The 20,299-nt window shown below is 41.1% G+C and overlaps 1 long non-coding RNA gene across 1 annotated transcript; it reads left to right on the top strand.

Annotated features, from left to right (window-relative positions):
* Window positions 1-947: 947 nt before the first annotated feature.
* Window positions 948-5,706, top strand: LOC118918522 (uncharacterized). Its single transcript, XR_005027170.2, has 3 exons — window positions 948-1,315; window positions 2,884-3,149; window positions 4,488-5,706. It is a non-coding gene; the product is annotated as an uncharacterized LOC118918522 (long non-coding RNA).
* The last annotated feature ends 14,593 nt before the right edge of the window (window positions 5,707-20,299 follow it).

Genomic DNA, 20,299 nt, shown 5'->3' with positions numbered 1-20,299 from the left:
TCTTTTCTTGGAGTGCTGGGACTCATCAGTGGAGTTCAGTGGGTGGCAGCCTGATCCATACGTGGTAGTGTTTCCTGTGGGCTTTTCATCTGTGGATTTCAGCCACCATGGATGATCAGTCTATTCCAGTAGGGTTCCAGGAGCATACTTTTCATAGAGGTCAAGGTGGTCTAACCATTTACTTTCAGTTAACATTAAAGTGGCTCTGTTCTGGGCAACCAAGTTCATGCGATTCTCTTAAGGGGAAGAAAAGCAAAGGGAGAGAAAGATTGGTGACCAAAAAGTGTGGGAAAGGCTACATATGACAGACCCTCTTGCTGCAGGTTCTGGCACCCACTTACATATTAAAGTCCCTGGAAGGTCTGCAGTAAGGTTCACCCTGTATTTCCCAAGTTTATTTAACAAGAAACATTTTCCTTATGATTCTTGATACTGTCCATTGGAACATGCTTTGGAGAATATTGTCTTAGTGTCTAGATTACTTAAAAGAATACTGCTTAATATGTGCATGTGTTTCTTAGCTATCTGGAACCAACCTGAGAGTCTCCTGAAAATTATTTTGTCACTTAGTAGCCATAAGATAACTAAATTCTTGTAAAGGCCCTGGACAGCAGAATTGGCAATATTTCTGGCAAAACTTCTCTTGGAAACTGAATTGAGATTATGTCCCTGGGGAGTGAATGTTTGAGTCAAAGAAGAAAATATAAATTTCACTTATCACCTCTATAAGTGTGTGTGATGAGTGATGTGATGAACCTTATAGAAATGCCATATCCATATGTACCGTATGAGACTTCCCTCTCTGCTCTTCCACAGAGCCTCCAAACCCTGTGTTGGGTGGCCCCCACCTGTGTCTCCCTGTGTCACACTGCTGCCGACTGCCTTACCACCACGTGGTCACAGTGCTCCGGATAATGCTAGTATGGAGGTCACATAGGGAGAGAGGACCTAGTGGATTCCTTGAATGACTTTCCAAAGTCAGGGATTTGACCACGCTCTGTTCATATGGCCTTTAGGAAAAAGTGTCCACTTTAATACATTTTTCTTACCAGGTTGTTTCTAAAAGGCTGTGTGATCTTCACCTTTGAGGTCAGAAGTGCTATGTGATCTGCACCTTTGAGGTCAGAAGCAGAAGTTGGTGTCTGCCCTTACAGAACGTTGAATCTCGTCATGATTTAGGTGGGCTTAACATGGAAGCAAGGGCTTGTGAGGAGCAGGAGGAACTGGTAGAAGGATGAGCCACAAGCAATCCAGAGTGGGGAAAAGTGGAGACCTTGGGCCATCTCACCATTAAGAGGGTCCAGCCCTATTTAAGGTGTGTGCTGTGTCTGCGGTTTCTAGCTGGGGGCGGTACTCAAAGGTAGCCAGCGAATGGTGAGGTGATCCCAGGTGAGAGATTGACTTTATGCAGGATCCCAGTCAGTAGCTGGGGATCCAGGGTTAGGGTCCAATTTCCAGGGAATGAAGCCTGGAAGGAGCTGGGCGGGATGCCAGGATCCCAGCCAGCGACTGCCTTTGTTGTGATAGGCTCAGGAATTAGACAGGGCCAAGTATGCTTGTAGGAGGTCTCGTTGGCTGAACCAGTAGGGCCTCAAAGTTAACTTAAATAGCCTGACATCCAGCATCCTAGGACAAGCTGGTTTTGAGAAGAGAACTTAAAGAGAACTCTTTAGTCACAAAAGTTTCAATTGATGTTAGTATATCAGGTTATAATTTTTTTCTGATGACTCAGCTTGGGTTTCCTTTTTATTTTCTGCATGAGAAAAGAAGATTTGGCTCCTAGAGAAAAGGGAAACTTTCTCTAGGATCATGAAATACATTGTTCCTTTCTCTTGGTAATAGCTTGGTGAAGATGGGGGAGGAGGAGTGCCCGGAAGTTGCCAGGCAAGTAGAGCCGAGTATCTGCATCACAGTGTCCAAAGGCCTCCGTGCCAACTGGCTGCCTGGCCTGTCTGCACCCAGGGCCTCTGCATATTCAGTGCCTGAGGCTTTCCTTGGGAGGAGATCAGCCCTTCAGTGCCAGCCCCTCCCCAGCCTGCCTGCACAGTGTTCCAGCTCCATGTGCGCCTCCCGCTAGGCCATTTGGGGATTTCCTTCATCTCACTGTGTAATTGGCTGATACCAGACTGAGGCTGCTTTTAACATCCCTTTGCCTCCTTAGGCTACCAATGCCTATGTGGTTTTGAAAGAAACTAGTCCTTTCCACTTCGGGATCCAGAAATATACTTTTGGTTTTTGTTTAAGAAATAAATTAAGAAATTTTGTTTAAGAATGTCAGTGCAACTGCCTTCCTAACTGCCACCGTGCCTTCTTTCTCACCTTTGCCATATCCCAACTCGGTCGTGTTCTCAGCCCTGTGCTGTGCATGAAAGCATCCTGGCTATTGGCATCTAGTTCTTTCTGCTTCTTGCCTCTAATTACGTCCCTCAGTCTTCTCTCTGCACCACCTGTAGACCAGTTTGGTGCATCTCAGCCCTTGGTTCAGATATTTCTGTTGTGAGGTCACAGAGTGGCTTGGTGTATTTACAGGTAAAAGTCACCAGCTCTAGTAAGTCTCAAGTGTTTCTAGTGGACTGCTTTGATATTCCCCAATGAACAACAGCCCCAGTCCTGGTGTCAGGCTGAGAGCCAGCCCTGATTCAAATTCACTATTAACCCTAAAAAGGAGGTATGTATTTGGTACTGCCCAGGTAGAAAGTACACGATGCTGAAGTTCTTTCTAGTCATTGCTAAGTTCTTTGTGGCTCTGAGTCATCTTATTTTCCTGACGCAGTCTCTACTGGTGGCCCGTGCTACTTCTCTGTGCCTCCCACTCTGGGGCAGGAGGAGGGTGGGTGTTCAGTTCCTGAGGCCCAACACTAGATTACCTCCTTTTTATGACAGTCTCCAGATGTGGCTGAGGACCCAGGCGAGGCAGCACCCCAAACTGTGTTCTGAGGGAGAAGTGACTCCACAACAGAAAGAAGTTGCCTCAGAAGAATGAAAGGACACCTTCAAACATGCTGTCAGTGATTCAGCCAATACAGTGATGAAGCAGCCAGCTCAGGTCGTGCCAGGCCACCAGCCCATCCTGGGCTGAGGAAGCCAAAGGCTGACAAAAGGAGGAAGCATGCCTGAGCCAACTTGCCCAGGAGCTGGAAAATTCAAATGTGGGTACAGGGGGTTACTTAATTCCTGCACCTGTTGTGGCTCAGTACACACTGATGTGTTGAGCCAAGATTTGACGTGGTGCCAATACCGGCAGCAGAAGAAGGAAATTTCACAGTGACACCAGCCAAATGGTACCAGGGAAGAGACAAAGAACTCACCGGGGTCTTCCATCAGCTATCGAGGACTTCCTGAAGCCTCTCTTCTATGAGGCGGGGAGATCTGGGCTGATGTCTGGCTTCCCTGGAGTGGCTTGCAAAATAAATAAGCATAGGATCTGACATTTAAAACATTGACAACTGTAGCGTTTTAGATTTTTGTCAGTGGGGATTTGGTTTCATGATTGCTGCTAAAAAAATGTGTATAACTCATGCGACTATATGCAATTTTCACTGATTTAATTACTGTTTAGAAAAGAAATTGCCAGATTTAGGAAAAGACATCAGCATCATGCCTCACATTTCTCATAGTGTTCAAGTTGGAGTCACTATTGATCAAAATCTTTCAGCAACCTTTAGTCTATATCCAGTGGTTTTATAGTGACATGTTATTAGCTAACTTATTTGTGGTCCCTTTTTTATGACTGTGCATTGGACAGTATCAAAAGATACCTGCCTTTGGCTATTTGTATAAATCTTTAAGTTCAGTATCTTGTGGGCTTCCATAAAAGGTAATTGAAGAACTTTATTAGCAGAATATAGCAGTGCTTTAAAGTGCTTATGGGGGAATCTTGAAAAGATGGTAAACTGTTTGCAGGAGAGGTAGCAAACTCTGACCCATCTGGAATAGAGAGCAAAATTCATGCATTTGCTTTAAACAAGTTTTATCAGTAGAATGCATGTCTTAGTTTATAAATAGTAAAACCTAAGTCTGGGAAGCAATTTTAGTTCTTTAGGGACCACAACTTAACATGAATAGGGCTAATACGGTTCATGGTCAGAATGGGTTATGGAATAATAGAAAATCCAATTCAAAATAAATGCTGACTGAGTCGTTCTAAGACAGGCACACTATTACTGGCAGGTGGCATGTCTACCATTGGATGCATTTGAATCATCATTTCCAAGTGGATGAGGACCCACTGTCATCTTTTTCAGCTTCCCCAGCCTCCAGTCCTGGAAGCCTTGACAATCTAGATGGTTGAACACGCACAGGACATCACAGGCAGCCTGTTTTGTGGGTGCTTGACCAGATCTAATTTATACAGTTCCCCTCTGGCCTCTAACCACCAGACCTGCTCTCTCAAACTTCCTAGAGTGAATCCACTCCTGTAAGAAAGGTGTTCTGATAGTTGAATTTAGGTTTCATATGTTCCCTAATTTGCCCGTTTCTTTTTCCAGGCTGATTCTGTGGGTTGGAGTCCTCTGAGGCTGCTCACTTAAGAGGATGAACTTTCCAGAGAGAAGAGACCAGTGCCATAGTCAAGCAAAGAACAGTAGCTGTGGTTCCGAACTAGACTCTCCAAAAGGTCCGTGAAGTGCTTTCCCAGTCCACCCCATCTTATTCAGCTTGTCCTGCATTTCAGAGTTTCCAGACCTTTTGCCATGCTGGAGGTCCACCACTAGCTGGCATCAATTAGCCAATGGTCTTAAAAGAGATGCCCAGCAAAAGAACGAAATATTGCAGGTACAATCTGCTCAAAGTTCCCTTTTCTGGGTAGTATTCTTCTAGACAGCTGGTTAAGTTGAGAGATTCACCTGCCTCCTTTTGGCTGTAATTTAACATTTCCTGAACAACTCTTTCAAATGATTATTTGTCTGGTGTAAATTATGTAAAATAGTCACTTTGGAAAATAGTTTGGCATAGTAAAGTTGACCCAGCAATTCCATTTTTAGACATACTGCTGTATAGAATCTCTTACACATCTGCACCAGGAGGCATGGAAAAGAACATTCACAGTAGCATTGTCTGCGACAGCAACAAAAACAGATGAACAAAGCTAGAAATATCCCAAATGTCCACTGACAGGAGAATGACTAAATACATTGCTTATCCATTTTTTAAAAATTTTGGTAAGATGTATATAATATAGAACTTATCGTTTTAACCATTTTTAAGTGTACAGTTTGTGGCAGTAAGTACTTTTACACTGTTGTGTAACTACCATCATCCATCTCCAGAGCTTTTTTTCTTCCTCAACTGAAACTCTGTATACATTGAGCACTAACTCCCTGGTCCTTTCTCCCCCACAGCCCCTGGCAATCTTTACTTTCTGTCTCTATGAATTTAACTCTTCTAGGTATCTTATATGAGTGGAATCATACAATATTTGTCCTTCTGGCTTATTTTAACTTCATAATGTTTTCAAAGTTCATCCATATTGTAGCATGGATTAGAATTTTCTTCCTTTCTAAAGCTGAATAATATTCCATTGTGTGCATGTATATATATATCTGTATATATGTCTATACACACCACACCACATATTCTTTATCCATTCATCCGTTGTTGGATGCTTGTGCTGCTTCCTCCTTTAGGCTTTTGTGAATAATGCTGCTGTGAACATGGATGTACAAATGTTCCTCAAGTCCCTACTTTCACTTCTTTGGGGTATATAAGAAGTGGTATTGCTGGATCATGTGCTATGTTTTGGGGAATCATTGTACTGTTTTCCACAGCTGTACCTATTGTTAATTTTTTATGGCATATAATATACTACAGCATAACCATAATTTTAGATATTACCAAACTTTTTTCTAAAATGGTTTGTAAATATATATATGTATATATATATGCACCCACCAGCAGTATATTAAGAGTTCCTAGTGAGCCACATCTTTGCCATCACTGAGTAGTCACAGATTCAGATTTTTGAATTTTTGCCTGTTTACTGGTTTTAAATGATTATCTCATCACAGTCTTAATTTTTATTCCCCTGATTGCCAGTGCAATTACTCATTTCCTTTGTTTGAAAGTTTTGTTTTTGGCATGGATGTCTTTGATCCATTAAGAATTAATGTTGCATATGGTATATATGAAGGGGGTCTAATTTCATTCCTTTATACATGGATGACTAGTGTGCTGGCTCTATCCTTTTCCAGTTGCCACCTATCTCACATGTCAAGTTTCCATATTTGGTTGATCTGCCTCTAAGTTCTCTTTTGTTCACTTGGTTAATTATCTGTCTACAGTAATGGCATCTGTTTTCTTTACTGTGAGGGGACAGTAATGTATTGAGAGAGACTGATGCTGGGTTCATTAGGCACTTATTGTTCAGTATTGTAATTGCACAGGGTATGGACTAGGTGGTTAGGATTGGCTTGCTGGTTGAATAAAGCATGGGTCATGCGCTCATGGAGCTCACAGACACATATTTGAATCCTGATGATGCAATGTGATGAGTGGTAATGGAGGAATGGCTGAAGTGCTATGAGAAAAAATGATGTAGGAAACAATTAATTCTAGGATGAGGGTGTCCAAGAAGTTAACAGTCCAGGAGGTCGACCATTTCAAATAGGAACTGTATGGTATCATTGAGAGCTGAGTTCTAGATGTAGACAAACTCGTATTTGAATCCTAGTGCCCCCATTATAACTCAGGTGACCCTGAAAAATTCTTGAGACTTCTTGAGCCTCAGCTTCATTATCTATTCAACAGGGGTAATAATAATATCTACCTCAGAATGTTGTTGGGAAAATTAAGAGACCATTTATCAGGAGCATTTAGCCCAGTGCCTGACATATTGGAAGTACTCAATAAACATAAACCTGTTAATTCATTCATTCAGTAATAGCTGAGTGCCTACCAAGTGCCAGACATGGTAATAGGCTATAAAGACAAGTGTGAGCAAAGCAAATGGTGTCTGCTCATGTAGCTTTCAGTCAAGCGGGATCAATAGGCACTCATAAAATAATCATGCAAATATATCACTACAGACTTTGATGAGTGCTATAAAGGGAAATTACAGCAAGCTAGGACAGCATAGAAGAGGGAAACCTAATTTATTATGATTGTTTTTGTTACCACTACCTCTGTGGTGGAACTTGAAGGATGAATAGGACTTTATGGGTGTGGCAGGCAGGGAAGGAAGGTCATTCTAGTCCTGCTGAACTTCAGAGGAAAAGGCATGGAGATATGAAAGTTTTTCCCAAGGTCAGGGGCAGGGGCTTGGTAACCTTTACTCCCCAGAGGCTTTGGAGGGATTCCTTTTGCCCACCTTGCCCAGGGTATAGGCAGGAAGAGGTTGAATGGTGGCCTGTGGCCCCCAAACATGGCTCATGGCTCAGTGTGCCACCGTCTTGTGTAAAAAATTATTCTCAATGACATTGACCAGCTCCATGGTAATAAGAGACTGAAAACGAATGGTGAACCTGGCTCAGATGAACTGGATTACAGTGAAGCCCTTTTGACGTTAGTGTTGGTCAAAAAGTATTTAGGATTGAATTTAGTTTGGTGTTCCAAAGCTCAAAGATAAAAAGTGCTCAGACAAAAGTTAAATTGTATGTTTCCAAGACATATGTGAAGTAGTTTTACAAGCTGATGGTGAATACTACTTTCTAGTTAGAGTAGATGTGGCAAAGAGTTGTATTTTCAAGAAGAGAAAAATAGATGATTCTGAGTTTTTCTTCTGGAACAAGTACAAGTCAGTAGTTCTCATATTGTAGTGTATATCAGAATCCCTGTGAGAGCCTGTTAAAAATGTAGACTTCCTGGTGTCCTGAGACTCAGTGTTTCCTGGGCCCAGGGCTCGCTTTGGTGTTCCCCAGAAGGTTCTGATACTGGAAGACACCCTTTGAGAAGCCTTGTAGGTTTAGCATCTTTAATTCTTCCATTTTTTTCTTCACAGACTCTTTTAGAAGAGTCTCAAAAAGGGGCTCTTTCTTTCCCATCCCCTGTTTCCCTGCCGCAGCATCAGCCAAGGATCCCCAGCGCTGTGGCCTGGGCAGGTCTCATGGATGTGTAAAACAGGGTGGAGACTAGGAACTAGGCTAGGTGGGCAGCCAGTTTATCTAAAGTCACTCTGCTGTTCCAAGCGTCGTGCAGGCCATGAACACATGTATCTGAGAGCTTTATGCAGCTTAGTGCTGCCACTGGCCTGCTGACCACTGATTCACACAACTGTGTAGAAGTTAGTGGTACAGGCTCTGGACTCAGTTTTCAGTTGGAGTCCTAGATCTGCCCAGATCTGTTAGATCTTACTAGCCTGTAACCTTTAACAAATTCCTGAACCCCTACAAGCCCTTCTTCTCTTGTTTGTGAAACAACTTGATGAATGGGGCTTTTGTGAGGATGTAAAAGGGTAATATATGCATTTGTCAAATTCAGGGACTGGCAATTTGGGGAATAAATTAAGTGATTAAGGGGCTGGCATTTTGGAGGATTAAGATTAAGTGAGTGAGATTAAGCTAAATGATTTGAGTGAGCAGGTAACTTGGGGAATATTGCTATTGTCATATCGTGGACTGTGGAGAGCCAGAGCCACATCTGTCTCTTTGTCTAGCACTCAACCCCTCATTCTGCCCTCTCTACTTTGTTTTTTTTAAATTGAGGTATAATTGGCATACATTATATTAGTTTCAGGTATAGAACATAATGATTCAATGTTTGTATGTATTGCAACATGATAGCCACAAAAAGTCTAGTTAATACCCATAACCATACATAGTTACAGAATTTTTTTCTTGGAATGAGAACTTTTAAGATGTATGCTCTTAGCAACTTTTAAATATGCAATACAGTATTAACTATAGTCACCATGCTGTGCATTACATCCCTATAACTTACTTATTTTATAACTGAAAGTCTACCTTTTGACCCCCTTCACCCATTTGTCCCTCTTACCATTCCCCATCTTTGGGAACCACTAATCTATGAGCTTGTTGTTTTGTTTTTTTTAGATTCCACGTATAAGTGAGATAATATGGTATTTGTCTTTGTCTTACTTACTTCACATTGCATAATGTCCTCCTCAAGTTCCATCCATGTTGTTGCAAATGGCAAGATTTCACTCTTTTTTATGGTTAAATAAATATTCCATTGTAACTATGTATACCACATTTTCTTTATTCATTCATCTGTCACTTGACACTTAGGTTATTTCTGTACCATGGCTATTGTAAATAATGCTGCAATGAATAGTGAGTGCCTGTATCTTTTTTAGTTAGTGTTTTTGTTTTCTTTGGATAAATACCCAGAAGTTTAATTGCTAGATCATATGGTAGCTCTATTTTTACTTTTTTTGAGGAATCTCCATTCTTTGTCCTCTGTACTTTTAGTTACTTCTCCTCTAATAAATGTCCATGGTCTTCACTCCATATACTCTTAGCCACATTATTTTGAGAGCTCAACTGAAATCCCACTTCTTCTATAAAACCTTTTACCATAGCAGTAACTTCAGCTCCCACTGATGTTTTCTTTCTCTAGTTACTGTTGTGGTTTTCATCCACATCTGCACCAGTTAGGTTCTGATTACATTCTGCCTTATATTGATCTTTAATTATTACATGGGTGTGTTTTGTCATTTGATCTAAAATAAAACTCTTGGAGGTCAGAATAAATCTTTGCTTCCAGTAACTGTAAGAAAAACCTGTATACGTGGAAGGGAGATGTAAGTTTGCATTGACCAACATGAAATAAATTTTTTTTGCTTAATAAAGAGCCAAGGCTCTGAATTTTCATATACGAATTCTCATTTAATTCTCAAAGAATCATGCATTCTTTGTATACAGCTTATTTAGTCATATACTCCTGTGTATTGTAAATACAGAAATATGAGAAATTCATTAGCAGTCTATATCTGCCCCTTTCTCCTCAGTACACACACACACACACACACACGCATGCACACACACATATCCCAAAGAAGGAGCACCTAAGGGCCAAGATCATAATAAGGATACTAGTGCTGGGATGCTAATCTCAGCAGTCCCCCCCCCAACCCCCCCGCCCAGCTGGACTGGTTTCCTCTCTTCTGTTAAGTACAAATGTGATGATCAGGGGGTTGCAACCCTCAGTTCCAACCCCCTCCTGGTTGGTGGTGGGTGGTGGAGGCTGTTCAAGGCTGTCTGTGTCACTATCCCTACCCTGTTCTTTAAACATTTTGTTTAGGGACCCTCTCTTCCCACCCCAAAATGGAAGGACAGACATTCTCATCAAGCAAGAGTGCTCCCAGACAATAGCGGAGGGTCTGCATAGAGCATGAGCGCAGCTCTGGAGGGGCGGGGCTGGACTGGGGACACTGGTGGGACACACCCCTGTTCAGTTGTCTTTACCTTCCTCTTTTGTCTTGAAATACCTTCTGGGGACAATCAAAAAGGGCAGCTTTCAGGGGACTTACCCTTGGAGTCTGGCGACTTGATCAACTCCCTTCCCTTTCCCTCCGAGGAAGCCCGAGATCTTTCATGAAATGCGGCCTCTAGAGGCCAGCTGTGGCATCCCAGCTATATTCGGCAGAGGTTCTTCCTACATTTTGACACCAAATAAAACACCCAGTGTAAGCAGCTAGAAGTGAGTGGGTCAGGGAAACGGGTGAAACCTTCTTTTAAAATTACTGTTTCTCTTAGAAGAAAAACCTCAGCTTTAACTGTGACAACGAATTTCTCTGATAACTCCAGTTTCTTTAGTACATTTTCACATTGAAGTTGGGAGCCCTGTCCTGCAACTTGCCGAGACCTAAAAACACCTAATTTTCAGTTTGGATTTCTTGTTTGTATTGAGAGAATCTCTCCATACGTTTGTCAAACCCTGAAGGCTTTTTGGGATGGCATAATTTTGTCCTTTATAAAAACATCTTACTCAATTTAGGACAGAAAACCCCCACGACAAATGTTCACCCTCCGTGGATGTGTGCTCATAAACTCACCTGCTGTGAGCAGATACTTTGGCTGTGATCCTGGAACGTGATGAATGAAAGGATCCTGAGGTTTGGCAGAGTTCTCAGCAGGAGGAAGTTAAGGAGGACCAGAGATCTACTGACCTGGCCTTTTCTGGAGAACAAGGATGCTTCACAGGACTGCTACTGCACAAAAGATGGCTCCTAGAGCCAGACCCCAAAGACCACATGAAGTGGCCCACACTGAGGGGAGAAAATGGCCTGGTATTTTTTTGTTGTGACATGGTTAATACTCACCTTGAGAGAGAAAAATTTACATTACTTTAACTAACTCCTGTATGCATCCAGATTGATTTGAGCAACTTGATGCTGCCAAATCAGAACATAGGCCCTTACTCATTTCTCAACTAGAATGAAATAAAATTGATTGTCTAAAATATTTATCAGATTGAGGCTAGTGTTTGAATTATAATATCTCTTGCAGGCTTGAAAATGTCCTCTCTTTGCTTATTTCATTATTGATTAGGCAGACAAAATTTTTACTTAATGCAGTGACTATAATGTGTTTACTGGGATTAATTTACTCACTCTTGAGGATTAACTTAATTTTTTTATGATAATTTTTCCTGGGACTTTTTTCTGCCCAAAGGGTCACATCAAAATTTATGAGACTGTTATATGGTTCACAATAATTTAGGTGTAACTGAATAATTTATACCTGTGTTTGCCCATCAGAATTATCTGGGGAGTGTCTTAAAAATACAGATTCCCAAGTTGTAGCCCGGACCCAGTGAAGCAGAATTCTGGGGGAGCAGTTGGGAATTCTTCCATTTAAAGATGTTCCACAGTAATTCTGGTGCAGCAGCCCAGGTCCCTCTTTGTGGACTAGGGTTTGGAAACTCATCAGTATAGTTTAGTCTTGAGTAACTCTAAGGTTAAAATGTTATTGTCAGTAAACATGGAATTTTCTGTTGCTAGCACCACATGTCCTATTTCTTTGCATCCTCCTGCCCACTAGAATTACTCAAGTACCCCTCCCTTTGTAAGAATTGAACTTTAGAGGAGGAGAACAAATGAGGTGAAGGAGATTCCGAAGAGTTGTGTTGTCCCTTAAGTAGTCACTGTGACGGAGAAGCCAGTTAGAGGAAGCAGAACAGCCACCTGTTGAGGCTCTTCTTCTGCTGGCCTCGTCTGGGCTAAGCTCTGTGGGTAAGTGTCACTCCATTTGACTGGGTCTCTGAAGTCCCTCAGGAAAGCTGGGTTGGTCCAGGGTTATGTGCCTGCAGAATTCACCATGTTTGGTGATGTGAACTGGTACCTGGACACAGGGCTTGAAGAATACTGACCTGTTAAGTTACTTAACGAGTAGTGACACAGTCATACCAAATCAAAGCTATCAGAACTAAAACATTCAATTACATATTGATTAAAACAAATACAAACATAATCACAGTGACAACAAAATGCTTAAAAAAACCAAAGTGTTGTTTCCCTCCCCCTCATGTCAATGAGTAGGCTTTTCTTTACTGGACAAAGGCTATCCATCTATTTGACCTAAAAATCAGTATCCAGGTTTGATCAAGGATTTCATGAAAATACACGTATCTACTAGAAACGTCTTGCATGTGGTACAAAAAAAGCAAATCATATTTAAAAGTGCATTTGGGGAGCACATAGCAAGTTCCAACTGTACAAAAGGCATCTGATGTAAAAGAAAGCTCCTTTTCATCTTTTCTAGGTTTTGTCCCTTAGAGACACTCACTGAGACCATAGTTCTTTGAAAAATTTTATGCTTATATCATATACTACCTCTTACATGTATGGGCAGCCTCTCAAAAACAAGTCGTGTCCAGCCTTTCTGCTGTTATAAAAATGCTCTAATGAACATATCCATGATATATATCCATACCTGTACCAAAGTCTGAATCCACTGGGTAGAATATTTAAAGGATGCATTTGTGAAGTGGAAATAACAGGCCCAATGGGTATGTGCACTTAGTTTTGATAGATGGTCCATATTGCCCTATCATCCCAGGGGCTATGACAGTTTACTGGTAAGAGTCATCTTAATGAGTGCTCTTATTGTTCCTAATAGTTTTTCTGTTTATTTTCTGTTTGTGTGTTTTTCCAATTATATAATACATCGTTGCAGATAAGGATGATTTTACCTCCTTATTTCCAGTTTTTAATAAATACCTCTATTTCTTTCTTTTGCATTGGCTAGTAATTCTGCAGCAATGCTAAACAACAGTGGGTAGAATGGACAACTTTTTCTTCTTCCTGACTCTAATTGGAAAGCTTCTATTATTTCCTTATTATATATAAAACTTAAAAAAAATCCTTACTGAAAGGTAAAAAAATTAAAAAATGGAATGTTTTTTAAAAAAAATATCTTTCTGGAATCTACACAAATTATTTTATTGAAAATAATTAATTTTATTAAAATGAGATTGCTCAGTAAATCTAACTTGTAGTTGCCCTGAATGTACCAAAAATTGTTATGATTACAATATTATTTATAATAAAAACAAAAATATTTGAACTATAAAAATATCTCTTAACAGAGAAATGCTTAAATAAATTATAGCACCTTCATATAGAGGGAAACTATTCAGCTCTTTAAAAAATAATGAAGTAGGAGGGACGGAAGATGGCGGCGTGAGTAGAGCAGCAGAAATCTCCTCCCAAAACCACATATATCTATGAAAATATAACAAAGACAACCCTTCCTAGAATAAAGACCAGAGGACATAGGACAATATCCAGACCACATCCACACCTGAGAGAACCCAGCGCCTCGCGAAGGGGGTAAGATACAAGCCCTGGCCCGGTGGGAGCCGAGTGCCCATCCCCCCAGCTCCCGGCGGGAGATGAGCAGGCAGAGCGGGAGGGAGACGGAGCCCAGGACTGCCGAACACCCAGCCCCCGCCATCCGGGCCAGAGTGCAGAAACAGTACGTGCCCAGGGGGCCCTGGATGCTAGGGAAACAGGGCAGCAAGAACAGCGACCGGGCACCGGAGGGTGGGTGCCGGAGGACATAAGAAAAGCGTGCGACCATTTTTTTTTTTTTTTTTTTTTGCTGTTTTGTTTTGGCGAGCGCTTTTTGGAAGTCTTAAAGGGATAGGGCCCCCAATACTAGGGAAACAGGGCAGCAAGACCGGTGAGCAGATGCCTGAGGCTGGCGCCGGAGAATAAAGAAAAACGAGCAGCCACCTTTTTTTTTTTTTTTAATTAAAAAAAAATTTTTTTTTTTTTAATTTAAATCTTTTTTTTTTTTTTGTGGTCGTTGTTTTGTTTTGGCGGGTGCTTTTTGGAAGTCTTAAAGGGGCAGGGTGGGACACTTAATTCAGAGGTAGGGAATCCGGGGATCTCTGGGCACCCTAACCCCTGGGCTGCAGGGAGCAGGGAGAACCCTTACAGAGATAAATAGCCTCCAGGCCGCTCCTGCTCCAACGCGACTCCACCATTTTGGAGCAGAGGCCCTAACCAGGCCACGCCCACAGCAACAGCGGAGATAAACTCCATAGCAGCCCGGCAGGAAGCAGAAACCCTGTCTGCGTGCAGCTGCCCAGCACAAGCCACTAGAGGTCGCTGTTCTCCCAGGAGAGGAGGGCCACAAACCAACAAGAAGGGAAGTTCTTCCAGCCGTCACTCGTCCCAGCTCTACAAACTATTCCTATCACCATGAAAAGGCAAAGCTACAGGCCGACAAAGATCACAGAGACAACACCAGAGAAGGAGACAGACCTAACCAGTCTTCCTGACAAAGAATTCAAAATAAGAATCATAAACATGCTGACAGAGATGCAGAGAAATACGCAAGAGATATGGGATGAAGTCCGGAGGGAAATCACAGATGCCAGAAAGGAGATCGCAGAAATGAAACAAACTCTGGAAGGGTTTATAAGCAGAATGGATAGGATGCAAGAGGCCATTGATGGAATTGAAACCAGAGAACAGGAACGCATAGAAGCTGACATAGAGAGAGATAAAAGGATCTCCAGGAATGAAACAATGTTAAGAGAACTGTGTGACCAATCCAAAAGGAACAATATCCATATTATAGGGGTTCCAGAAGAAGAAGAGAGAGGAAAAGAGATGGAAAGTATCTTAGAAGAAATAATTGCTGAAAAATTCCCCAAACTGGGGGAGGAAATAATCAAACAGACCACGGAAATACACAGAACCCCCAACAGAAAGGATCCAAGGAGGACAACACCAAGACACATAATAATTAAAAAGGCAAAGATCAAGGACAAAGAAAGAGTTCTAAAGGCAGCTAGAGAGAAAAAGATCACCTATAAAGGAAAACCCATCAGGCTAACATCAGACTTCTCGACAGAAACCCTACAGGCCAGAAGAGAATGGCATGATATATTAAATGCAATGGAACAGATGGGCCTTGAACCAAGGATACTGTATCCAGCACGACTATCATTCAAATATGATGGTGGGATTAAACAATTCCCAGACAAACAAAAGCTGAGGGAATTTGCTTCCCACAAACCACCTCTACAGGACATCTTACAGGGACTGCTCTAGATGGGAGCACTCCTAGAAAGAGCACAGCACAAAACACCCAACATATGAAGAATGGAGGAGGAGGAATAAGAAGGGAGAGAAGAAAAGAATCTCCAGACAGTGTATATAACAGCTCAATAAGCGAGCTAAGTTAGGCAGTAAGATACTAAAGAGGCTAACCTTGAACCTTTGGTAACCACGAATTTAAAGCCTGCAATGGCAATAAGTACATATCTTTCAATAGTCACCCTAAATGTTAATGGACTGAATGCACCAATCAAAAGACACAGAGTTAACAGAATGGATAAAAAAGCAAGACCCATCTATATGCTGCTTACAAGAAACTCACCTCAAACCCAAAGACATGTACAGACTAAAAGTCAAGGGATGGAAAAACATATTTCAGGCAAACAACAGCGAGAAGAAAGCAGGGGTTGCAGTACTAATATCAGACAAAATAGACTTCAAAACAAAGAAAGTAACAAGAGATAAAGAAGGACACTACATAATGATAAAGGGCTCAGTCAAACAAGAGGATATAACCATTCTAAATATATATGCACCCAACACAGGAGCACCAGCATATGTGAAACAAATACTAAAAGAACTAAAGGGGGATATATACTGCAATGCATTCATTCTAGGAGACTTCAACACACCACTCACCCCAAAGGATAGATCCACCGGGCAGAAAATAAGTAAGGACACGGAAGCACTGAACAACACAGTAGAGCAGATGGACCTAATAGACATCTATAGAACTCTACATCCAAAAGCAGCGGGATATACATTCTTCTCAAGTGCACATGGAACATTCTCCAGAATAGACCACATACTAGGCCACAAAAAGAGCCTCAGAAAACTCCAAAAGATTGAAATCCTACCAACCAACTTTTCAGACCACAAAGGCATAAAACTAGAAATAAACTGTTCAAATAAAGCAAAGAGGCTCACAAAAACATGGAGGCTTAACAACACACTCCTAAATAATCAATGGATCAATGACCAAATCAAAATGGAGATCCAGCAATATATGGAAACAAATGACAACAACAACACTAAGCCCCAACTTCTGTGGGACGCAGCAAAAGCAGTCTTAAGAGGAAAGTATATAGCAATCCAAGCATATTTAAAAAAGGAAGAACAATCCCAAATGAATGATCTAATGTCACAATTATCGAAATTGGAAAAAGAAGAACAAATGAGGCCTAAGGCCAGCAGAAGGAGGGACATAATAAAGATCAGAGAAGAAATAAATAAAATTGAGAAGAATAAAACAATAGCAAAAATCAATGAAACCAAGAGCTGGTTCTTCGAGAAAATAAACAAAATAGATAAGCCTCTAGCCAGACTTATTAAGAAGAAAAGAGAGTCAACACAAATCAACAGTATCAGAAACGAGAAAGGAAAAATCACGACGGGCCCCACAGAAATACAAAGAATTATTAGAGAATACTATGAAAACCTATATGCTAACAAGCTGCAAAACCTAGGAGAAATAGACAACTTCCTAGAAAAATACGACCTTCCATGATTGACCCAGCAAGAAACAGAAAATCTAAACAGACTAATTACCAGCAATGAAATTGAAGCGGTAATCAAAAAACTACCAAAGAACAAAACCCCTGGGCCAGATGGATTTACCTCGGAATTTTATCAGACATACAGGGAAGACATAATACCCATTCTCCTTAGAGTTTTCCAAAAAATAGAGGAGGAGGGGATACTCCCAAACTCATTCTATGAAGCTAACATCACCCTAATACCAAAACCAGGCAAAGACCCCAACAAAAAAGAAAACTACAGACCAATATCCCTGATGAACGTAGATGCAAAAATACTCAACAAAATATTAGCAAACCGAATTCAAAAATACATCAAAAGGATCATACACCATGACCAAGTGGGATTCATCCCAGGGATGCAAGGATGGTACAACATTCGAAAGTCCATCAACATCATCCACCACATAAACAAAAGGAAAGACAAAAACCACATGATCATCTCCATAGATGCTGAAAAAGCATTTGACAAAGTTCAACATCCATTCATGATAAAAACTCTCAGCAAAATGGGAATAGAGGGCAAGTACCTCAACATAATAAAGGCCATCTATGATAAACCCACAGCCAACATTATATTGAACAGCGAGAAGCTGAAAGCATTTCCTCTGAGATCGGGAACTAGACAGGGATGCCCACTCTCCCCACTGTTGTTTAACATAGTACTGGAGGTCCTAGCCACGGCAATCAGACAAAACAAAAAAATACAAGGAATCCAGATTGGTAAAGAAGAAGTTAAACTGTCACTATTTGCAGATGACATGATACTGTACATAAAAAACCCTAAAGACTCCACCCCAAAACTACTAGAACTGATATCGGAATACAGCAAAGTTGCAGGATACAAAATCAACACACAGAAATCTGTGGCTTTCCTATACACTAACAATGAACCAACAGAAAGAGAAATCAGGAAAACAACTGCATTCACAATTGCATCAAAAAAAATAAAATACCTAGGAATAAACCTAACCAAGGAAGTGAAAGATCTATACCCTGAAAACTACAAGTCACTCTTAAGAGAAATTAAAGGGGACACTAACAGATGGAAACTCATCCCATGCTCGTGGCTAGGAAGAATTAATATCGTCAAAATGGCCATCCTGCCCAAAGCAATATACAGATTTGATGCAATCCCTATGAAACTACCAGCAACATTCTTCAATGAACTGGAACAAATAATTCAAAAATTCATATGGAAGCACCAAAGACCCCGAATAGCCAAAGCAATCCTGAGAAAGAAGAATAAAGTAGGGGGGATCTCACTCCCCAACTTCAAGCTCTACTATAAAGCCATAGTAATCAAGACAATTTGGTACTGGCACAAGAGCAGAGCCACAGACCAATGGAACAGACTAGAGAATCCAGACATTAACCCAGACATATATGGTCAATTAATATTTGATAAAGGAGCCATGGGCATACAATGGCGAAATGACAGTCTCTTCAACAGGTGGTGCTGGCAAAACTGGACAGCTACATGTAGGAGAATGAAACTGGATCATTGTCTAACCCCATATACAAAAGTAAACTCAAAATGGATCAAAGACCTGAATGTAAGTCATGAAACCATTAAACTCTTGGAAGAAAACATAGGCAAAAACCTCTTAGACATAAAAATGAGTGACCTCTTCTTGAACATATCTCCCTGGGCAAGGAAAACAACAGCAAAAATGAATAAGTGGGACTATATTAAGCTGAAAAGCTTTTGTACAGCGAAAGACACCATCAACAGAACAAAAAGGAACCCTACAGTATGGGAGAATATATTTGAAAATGACACATCCAATAAAGGCTTGACATCCAGAATATATAAAGAGCTCACACGCCTCAACAAACAAAAAACAAATAACCCAATTAAAAATGGGCAGAGGAACTGAACAGACAGTTCTCCAGAAAAGAAATACAGATGGCCAACAGACACTTGAAAAGATGCTCCACATCGCTAATTATCAGAGAAATGCAAATTAAAACTACAATGAGGTATCACCTCACACCAGTAAGGATGGCTGCCATCCAAAAGACAGAGAACAACAAATGTTGGCGAGGCTGTGGAGAAAGGGGAACCCTGCTACACTGCTGGTGGGAATGTAAGTTAGTTCAACCATTGTGGAAAGCAGTATGGAGGTACATCAAAATGCTCAAAACAGACCTACCATTTGACCCAGGAATTGCACTCCTAGGAATTTACCCTAAGAATGCAGCAATCAAGTATGAGAAAGATCAGTGCACCCCTATGTTTATAGCAGCACTATTTACAATAGCCAAGAATTGGAAGCAACCTATATGTCCATCGATAGATGAATGGATAAAGAAGATGTGGTACATATACACAATGGAATACTACTCAGCCATAAGAAAAGGGCAAATCCAACCATTTGCTGCAACATGGATGGAGCTGGAGGGTATTATGCTCAGTGAAACAAGCCAAGCGGAGAAAGAGAAATACCAAATGATTTCACTTATCTGTGGAATATAAGAACAAAGGAAAAACTGAAGGAACAAAACAGCAGCAGAATCACAGAACTCAAGAATGGACTAACAGGTACCAAAGGGAAAGGGACTGGGGAGGATGGGTGGGTAGGGAGGGATAAGGGGGGGGAGAAGAAGGGGGGTATTAAGATTAGCATGCATGGGGGGGTGGGAGAAAGGGGAAGGCTGTACAACACAGAGAAGGCAAGTAGTGATTCTACAGCATTTGCTATGCTAATGGACAGTGACTGTAAAGGGGTTTATAGGGGGGACCTGGTATAGGGGAGAGCCTAGTAAACATAATATTCATCATGTAAGTGTAGATTAATGGCACCAAAAAAAAAAAAGGCAGTTCCTATGTGGAGACCTCCAATGAGTTCTACACAAGGGTATAAAGGGCATATAAAAGTGTAGGCAAAGGGTCTGTTTGTGTTTATACAGAGGATCAAAGCCTAATTGGGCTACTCCGAAAATGAACTAAGATACGATATGAAAAAGAACTTCCAACATCTGCACTCTCTGGAAGACTCATGCCAGAAGATGATCATCAAAAAACCCCAACAAAGATCCATGCACTGCTACAGCTGTAGATGCACTCATCCCACCAGTTCCTGGACTTGCCATGGGAATGAGGAAGGAGATATCTAAGCTGGCCTGTGCATACAGTAAAACAACAAATTTGACTGGATCTATACTGTTGGAACTCAATCAAGAATTAGGAGAAGTGCAAATTGTAGCGCTCCAAAATCTTACAACTACAGACTATTTACTGTTAAAAGAACATAAGGGATGTGAACATTCCCCAGGAATGGGTTGTTTTAATTTT

The sequence above is a fragment of the Manis pentadactyla genome, chromosome 7, assembly GCF_030020395.1.
Source record: "Manis pentadactyla isolate mManPen7 chromosome 7, mManPen7.hap1, whole genome shotgun sequence".
Taxonomy (NCBI): domain Eukaryota; kingdom Metazoa; phylum Chordata; class Mammalia; order Pholidota; family Manidae; genus Manis; species Manis pentadactyla.
The sequence above is the reverse complement of the archived record's forward strand: the minus strand, read 5'-3'. Positions and strand labels throughout refer to the sequence as shown.